The sequence below is a fragment of the Gavialis gangeticus genome, unplaced genomic scaffold (assembly GCF_001723915.1).
Source record: "Gavialis gangeticus isolate Ggan-Ray unplaced genomic scaffold, GavGan_comp1, whole genome shotgun sequence".
Classification (NCBI taxonomy): domain Eukaryota; kingdom Metazoa; phylum Chordata; order Crocodylia; family Gavialidae; genus Gavialis; species Gavialis gangeticus.
Window position 1 is genome coordinate 33,783,443 of NW_017729028.1, and position 7,642 is coordinate 33,791,084.

Genomic DNA, 7,642 nt, shown 5'->3' on the forward strand with positions numbered 1-7,642 from the left:
GGTGAAACACCATGCCGAAGACCGGGTGCCAGGACCACCTGGCATAGCTGGTGGGACATGCTTTAGTGAGGTGCGTCTGATATCTCACACTTTGGATGCACTTAAGGGCTTCCCTGAATTGGCACATACAGGTGATCGGACCTAATACAGCTACGCTCTCGGTGCTCAGAAGATGGATAGCCCTGTCCTACATGAACCTGCACTTCACAGGCCAACACATCCACCTCGTCTTGGGGGACCAAGTTATCCCCTCATGCACAGTCGTGCTCTGTCTCCTGCTAGCAAACCTTGAGTTCGAGGCTGCATGGTGGCCCGACTTCAGCAGGAGGTTTCCCCACTTAGCCTTGCCTCTAGCTTGGTGGTGAGGGCATTTCCAGAGGGATGGGCTTGAATCCCTCAGGCAACCCAGGTCTCACACTTCTTGGGTAAGTGCTCAAATCTCTGGGCTACTTCATTAGCAATAAGGCAGCACCAATACTTGTTCCTTCTTTGCCAGCCATGGCTTCAGAAGCTGAGCTGTTCTCAGTTCGTTCAAAAATAAGCAGGTCTCTTCTTTCCAGAAAGGGTCCTGGGCTGGGGACTGCAAGGGGCTGGAGATGGCTCCCTGAGTGAGCAGCCTGCATTCAAAAGCCATGCGGCACTGAGGACTTTCCCCTGTTCTCAGTACGTAGCTACATCTGCCTGGTGACCCAGGATGAGGACCTTCTCCATATGCCCAAGTCCTCAGGCCTCATGCTAAAGGCCTTGCTCTTAGCATCATTGGGGAACAGGGCGGGAAGGGACCCGCACAAGGTCATCTAGTTCAGCCCCCTGCTCTGGGCAGAAACATCCCAGCCAAGTGTGTCTAACAAAAAATTCCAGGGATTCCTCTTCAATATTTCTAGGCAGCCTGTCCCAAAGTCTAGCCACCCTCATCTTCTGAAAGTTCCTCTTGATCTCCAGTCTCCATTTCCTCTGCTGCAGCTTGAGGTCACTGTTCCTAGTCCTGTCCCTATAGCCACACAGAAAAGCCTGTCTCCATCTTCCCATTCAGATATTTAGGGTTTGCTAGCAAATGTCCCCTGTCTTCTTTTCTCCAGACTAAAGAACCCTAGTTCTTTCAGCCCATCTTTATAAATCTTACTTTCCAGGCCCCTTGCTTCCCAGGCTTTCACTTCCCAGAGTACTGGGTTCTGCTAAATGCCTCCAAGCCAGCATTGGAAGGCCTAGATTCTTTACTCAGGCAGGCCCAAAGCCTGATCCTGCCTCTCACTTGGTGAAGAGTAGCTAGGTTTCCATATAGCTGTTAGGATTCACCCCTGCCTTTAAGAGAGTCCTGCAAGCTGCCCCGGCCTGATCCCACTGCCCTATATTATTAGAGATGCTACAGGCACTGGTTGCTTTATGTCTGCAGGGTGGGGCTGGAATCAAAAGCATGAAGCTCACCTCCCCTATATAATTTAAAGATAGATCTGAATTACTTATATCGTAGCACCTTGGAGGCTCCATCAATGAGCAGGACTCCATTGTGCTCAGCGCTGTGCAGCCACAGACCGAAACAGCTGGGACCTCCCTGTAGATACGCGTCTAAGTTAATTCTGAATGGATTTGAAGGATCTTCCAGCTGCTTGTAGCTTTGACAAGGTCAGGGGCAGAGGCAGGGAAGGGAATTTGGATTATCTGTTGGGCACAAAATTTTTTGCCTGTTCCTGACATGAACTGGTTGTGTCAGTTTATATCTGCTAGTTTAGGTGGCTTCATAGCTTTAGTACATGCAGCTTCTGGTAGCATCAGTAATGATTTTATAGCCTGGAGAAATAAACTTCCAGCTGATCATCTTCCTATTTGGTCTTTAAGCATTGATTTTTTTCCCCCTTCCCCTACTAGAAATCTAAATGGGGCATGCCTTTCAGCTTTCCACAGGATACAGAGGTGCCAGCTATCATCCTGCCAACTCTGCTGACTGCAGCATGTTTAAAGAAACACTCCCAAGGAAAAAAAAATCCTGGACCTGATTTTCACTACCAGGTTAAGCTGATAGCACTGTGATTCTCAACCACAGCACCCCTGGGGTGGTTTGAGATCCTTTCAAGGATGCCGCGAGTTGCCACGCAATGGTAGCGCTGGTAGGTGCACAAACACGAGTTGCAAGATAAAGCCAGAGATTTCAAATAGGAACCCATAGCAGTACTGTTGTGGTCCAAGTTCTTTGCAATGGAAGAATTGGCTTATTATTTTTCTGCAGTCCAAAATAGTGCAAACAGACAGCTGGCGTTTTCCAAGGGGTGCCTTAGGTCCGAGTCTAACAAGGGAGTCCTTTGAGTCTAAAAAGGTTTAGAACCACTGCCATAGCATTTACCCTCGTTCCGATCAACCAGAGCTAAAGAAATTTTTCATGCCTCCCTTTCTGGGGCCGCCAGAGGGAGGCCTGGAGAAAATGTGTTGCGTACGCTGCTCAAGAGAGAGGTTCCTGTTACAGACCGGACCTTGCAATGCAGCTGGCACTGGTATGTGATACTGTGGCCAGATGGGAGCCGAGGAAGGTGGACCTTTGCCAAGCCCTAGCAGTGGGTCCAGGACAATATGCTGGAATAACAGTTGCAGCCAGAGTGCTTTGTGGACTTGCTGCTGGAATACAGCACAGGGTGATGGCTGCAGAGACGTCCCACGTTCCAGTGCTCGGGTGACACTCCTTGCACTGTACCTAGACTCCTGGCAGCCCCGGCCAAACTTTTAGTATCGGGCCCCCCTTCGCCAGAGATAATAATAATCGGACAATGGGGGGAAAAAAACAAACGTTTTCAGGCCCTCTTTCTGTTTGGTCCCAAGGTGGCCGCGCGGTTCGCCCATGCCTGCATCCGGCCCTAGCAGGGACATGGACATTTAATGCGGTCCATACCTCTCTGCATTTTGTTATGGGATGGTTTCAGTTTGAAATGACATTAAAGTAGGGATGGGAAAAGCCTCTGGAGGTTATCTAGTCTAACCCCCTTTCAAGGCTGGATCATTTCTGTCTCAATCTCCTCCAAGTCTTTGTCTGACCTGCTTGTAATAACTTTCACTTATAGAGAAGCTCTTGGGAATCTGCTTTCCAGTGATTCACCAGCTCATTGCTAGACCAACCAGCCTACATCTCCCTTCTTGCAGCTGAAGACCATTGCTTCTCATCCTGTCCCCAGTGCTCCTGCTATGAGTATGAATCAGTTAGGCTGTTTGCCTAGGAAAGCTGCTGTTGATGTGTGCACTCTCCAGGCCCCCTCAACTATTGAGCTGTGCCGGGGCTGCCACCAGCGAGACGGCAGGGCAGCCCTCTTGCACAACACTTGCCATAATAAATGTAATATGAATACCTAGAGATAGATAAATGGATGTAGGGAAAGATTGAATAGGCACTGGGCCAAATCCTCAGCTGGTGCAAATTGGCATTCTCTTTTTCTTTTTTGGTAAGAGCTTCACGATAAACCGGTTCCCTCAAATCAGAACGATCCCATCTCAATTCAGCCAAACTGCATGACACTTCCCATGTACTCTCATCTAAACCAGCAGCGCAGGACTGGAGGGAACTTGCATTTTGGCAAGCTGGAGAAAGCAGGGCCAACTACTCGGTAGATCAAGCTCATGTTTGTTGCACGGGACTGAAATGTCAGCATAAAAAAGGCCATCTTCCATGGAAAGGACATTTCATTTTTGGGAATGGTTCAGGTTTCCCAGGCTGGACTGAGCAAATGGTGTTTTGACTGCTTTCTTTTGAACTGGTTGTTAAAAATCCCTACTTGTTTTCTGGGTTTGGCTTTTTAAGTAAAAAAACGTAGAATTTTTAGTGAAAACAACCCCGCTTCTGCTTTCTGACTGTTTCTTGTGAAAGCCAAGTGGTATTCTGACCAGCTATTTATTAAGCATGAGCAGCACTGTACCTGGACTCCTGGCCGCCGTGGGCAAACTTTTAGTATCGGGCTTCCTTTCGCCAGAGATTATGATAATAATAATAATAATAATTATAATAATAATAATAATAAATTACCATTTTCAGGCCCCCTTTCTATCTAGGCCACCTGGTTCACCCATGCCTGTGTCCAGCCTTGAGCATGCGAGCTGAATGGCCCAAAGTCTGGGGAAGTTCAGATCTAATAGTCTGACCTGGTCCCATCCCCAGATAGGACGGAGAGTTACCATACCTCTGAGCAGCTTCCTCTGTGGCACCAAAAGGTCACCCCGCCCAAAGGCAAGCCCAGATCCTCCTACATTTCTGCACACCTTAGATTGGTGCTTTATGCCCCTATGTCCCCAGAGCTCCCTTCTCAGTGCAAAGAGCATTGCGACATCCCTATCCACGGGGACTTGGTTCCACTTTGTTTCCCCCACGAGCCATGCTTGATGGGGTTTTATTTGTTCAAAGAAAACTCTGCCTGGGCCTGCACAGGGCCTGGCTCCCAGGACACGGCCCAGGAATGCTGACGTTTGCTCCAAGCTACCGCTTTTCCCACTGACTCCCTCGCAAGCTCTTTCCACCCCCTCGCGTTCCCATCAGGAGGCTTAAAGCAGCACAATGCCAGCAACAGTCCTCAAGCATGGGCCTGATCCAATGACCTAAGCAGCTCTCTGCTTCTCTGCGGACCATAGCCTTTTGGCTGGTGTAAAAGGGCTGTTCTTGGATCGTCTCTTCTGCCCCTTTGAAGATACCCCGTATAAAGCTCCAGTAACCCAGCCCAAATGCCACCTTCCTTTCATTTCATTTTATTCCTTCCTCTACCTGCTGGCATAAGCAAGCTCTCACCTGCCTTCAGATAAAATAGGATCCCCCAGCCCCTACCTTAGCAGTCATTTCACTATACTCCCCTGTCATTTAATCCTCCCCCATCTCCTCCGTTGTGAGTAGCCTGACTTGGGGCAGGGCACAGATGACGGTAATAAGAGCAATAAGAACAGTATTTCAAGCACAGCCCTGCCAGAGCCAAAAAAAGGGTCACCCCTGTCTATGCCCTGGCATGACGCCTCCAAACGCACAGCCTCAGATGCCAAGGGCCTCTTTTGCTACTATGCAGCTTGTCTAATTCACTGCACCCAGCTGTGGATATGGCCCCCCATCACTACCATAACCAACAGGCTCACTTTCTTTAATTCATTGCTGCTCACAATACCCTGGGAAGTACAAGGCAGTGCTGTTATCCCCATTATACAGATGAGGAGCAGAAACACTGAGGAAATAATGGCTAGAAGCCCCGAAACGCTTTGTGTGGAAACGAGCAGAAGTCGGGTCTCTCAGTCCGAGGCTGTGACTCTGGAGCCCTCTGCTCTGGGGTTGCCCAGCCCCGGAGGTGCTCTGATTACACAAACACTTTCCTTTTCTCTTTGAAGTTCCCCTGGCACCTCGAATGGCACTCCTGCCCCTGCCCAGGGCCGCCCCAGTCTCTGCAGCCAGGCATCTGAGGTCCACGTGAGGTCCCTCGGGCCAGGGACAGAAGTTACACATTTAAGTTAGGCTTTAAGTCATCAGAAACAAGTTGAAACCTGTAACAGAACAGAAGTTCAGTGCACAGAAACCGGTTTCAAAATGGCTGAAACTGGTTTAAGATAAACCCGTTGAATGTAGGATCAGACTTCACTGATTTGGGTCAAACCAGTTTATGAACCATGGTTAGAGCAGAAGGGAAACCTGAGTTCAGGTCTTGGGGCCTGGCATGAAATGGCCGTTAGATAAAATACAACTGGGCCAGACCCCAGCACTGTCCTAACAACTCACATCCATTGCTGCCTCTCTCCGCAGCCTAGTGCATCTTGGACTCATCCCTGCCTGGTGCAACAGCTTCTGCTGGACAGCATCTCCTACTCTAGCTTGTACCTGGCAGATAAAATGCTTGGGAAGGAGATGGGGGATTTGAGCCCCCGGACGGAATCAAGAAGTGTACGTCTCCCATTTCTTAGGTGCAAATCGTGATTGCAAGGCTGCCCTGCGAAGGGGAAAAATGTGAGCCCTGCTTCGTTTTTGGAAAGAAAAGGCAAAGGCCTCTGCTTTGCAGAGAAGGGCCAGGGCTGTGGTTCCCATGTGGACAGAGGAGCTGCAGTGCAACCTTGAGGAAGGTGCCTGAGGGATGAGATTTAAGAGTCGCCCTCCTGTCCTCAGCATTTCCTGGCCGCTGCCTCGGCAGGGGTCTGCCGGCTGGCCACATTTTTACCCCGTGTGAACCAGTGACGCTCCATGGATTGACATGGGTTTACTCACCTCCATGCCTTTTTCCCCGGTGGGGAGACCTTGCCTGACCTTCTTTCACTCGTCTGCCTATGTCTGCATCGGTTTTAAAAACCTGCTGCCGCCACAGTGCCTAGGGCAGACCAAATGACATGTAGGTGAATTCTGTCAGCTGCTTATTTTTTGCTTCTCGGTGCCTAGCTGTCAGTCCTTCAGACAAGGTTGACCCATCCAGCAATGTTTGAAACACCTCCTATTTCCCTGGGGCCCCCGTCAGTAGAATAACCGTGACAACTCAGCGGTGCTTGGCGCACGAGTTCTGCTCTGGCCGAGCTGTCCTTGGTTGCGCAGAACCTGGCTGCAGCTTTCCACCCCAGAAGCAGCTGCATTCAGCGCTGCTCTGTGTCGACGGCAGCGGTAACCCCTCAATATGAGAACGACAGTCTTGCAGTAGGCAGGGAAGTCATCGGTCTCGGACTGGAGAGGCCAGTCCAAGATCTGAGGAGGCAGCAAACACTTTCAGGAGGCAAGAGTGGGTCCAGGTGACGTTGAGTCACATATGCTCTGTGTACGTTCGTGAAGCACTGGAAAGTCCAAAAAGTGTAAAAAAAAAAATTAAAAACAAAGATCCGTGAAGATCAGAGAAAAACAGCAGAGTCTCCCCAGACCCGAAGAAGGGTGCTCGTGCCCGAAAGCTTGCAAAGAACTTTGTTCCAATGACTCAGTTGGTCTAATAAAAGATATCGCATCCTTAGACCAACACAGCTACAATCAAAACCCCTAAACACCTTACCTTAGTCTTCCTATTAAACTTCGACACCGTCTTGCCCTGCCCGGAGGGATTCAAACCTACATTTCCCATCCCTCCAACCCTACATTTACCACCCCAGCCCCCAGGCTGGAAGCACAGCAGGGCTTTCTCTAGGCGGGGAAGTCGGCAGCGTGTGGACGAGGTCGAGGTTTATGCGGCGGATCCGACAAGGGGAGAGCGAAGCCTCAGGCCGAATGGCAGGGACAGAGTGAGCGGGGTATCCGTCCACCTCTATTCGAGGGAGACAGGGTTGTGTCGGGGTCGACGGTCGTTTTCTGCGTGTTTAGAGGACGGATTTGCATGGGATGGTTTGGACTGGAAGCACAAGTTCCTCACGGTTTTCTCCCGCACTTTCCCAGCCGCCCACCTCCCCCGACCCGTCGGCAATTTCTAGTTTAACCCCTTCCATGCCGATTTTTTTCCTTACACATTACGATGAAATCCGCCATTGGACACTTTCTCCCGCCTACTCCTCAGAGATGTCTCACGTACCCCCGGGGGGGGGGACACCTATGGGGACCCCCGGGACTAGATGCCCTGTGGAGGCCCCTTCCAGCCCCGCTTCCCGCCGGGGAACCGTTACGCTCAGGCCGAGGCCGGCGGCTGTGAGGGGCTCGGCGGCGGCGGCGGACGGGGCTGGGCCGAGCCGGGCGGGGCGGCGCCTG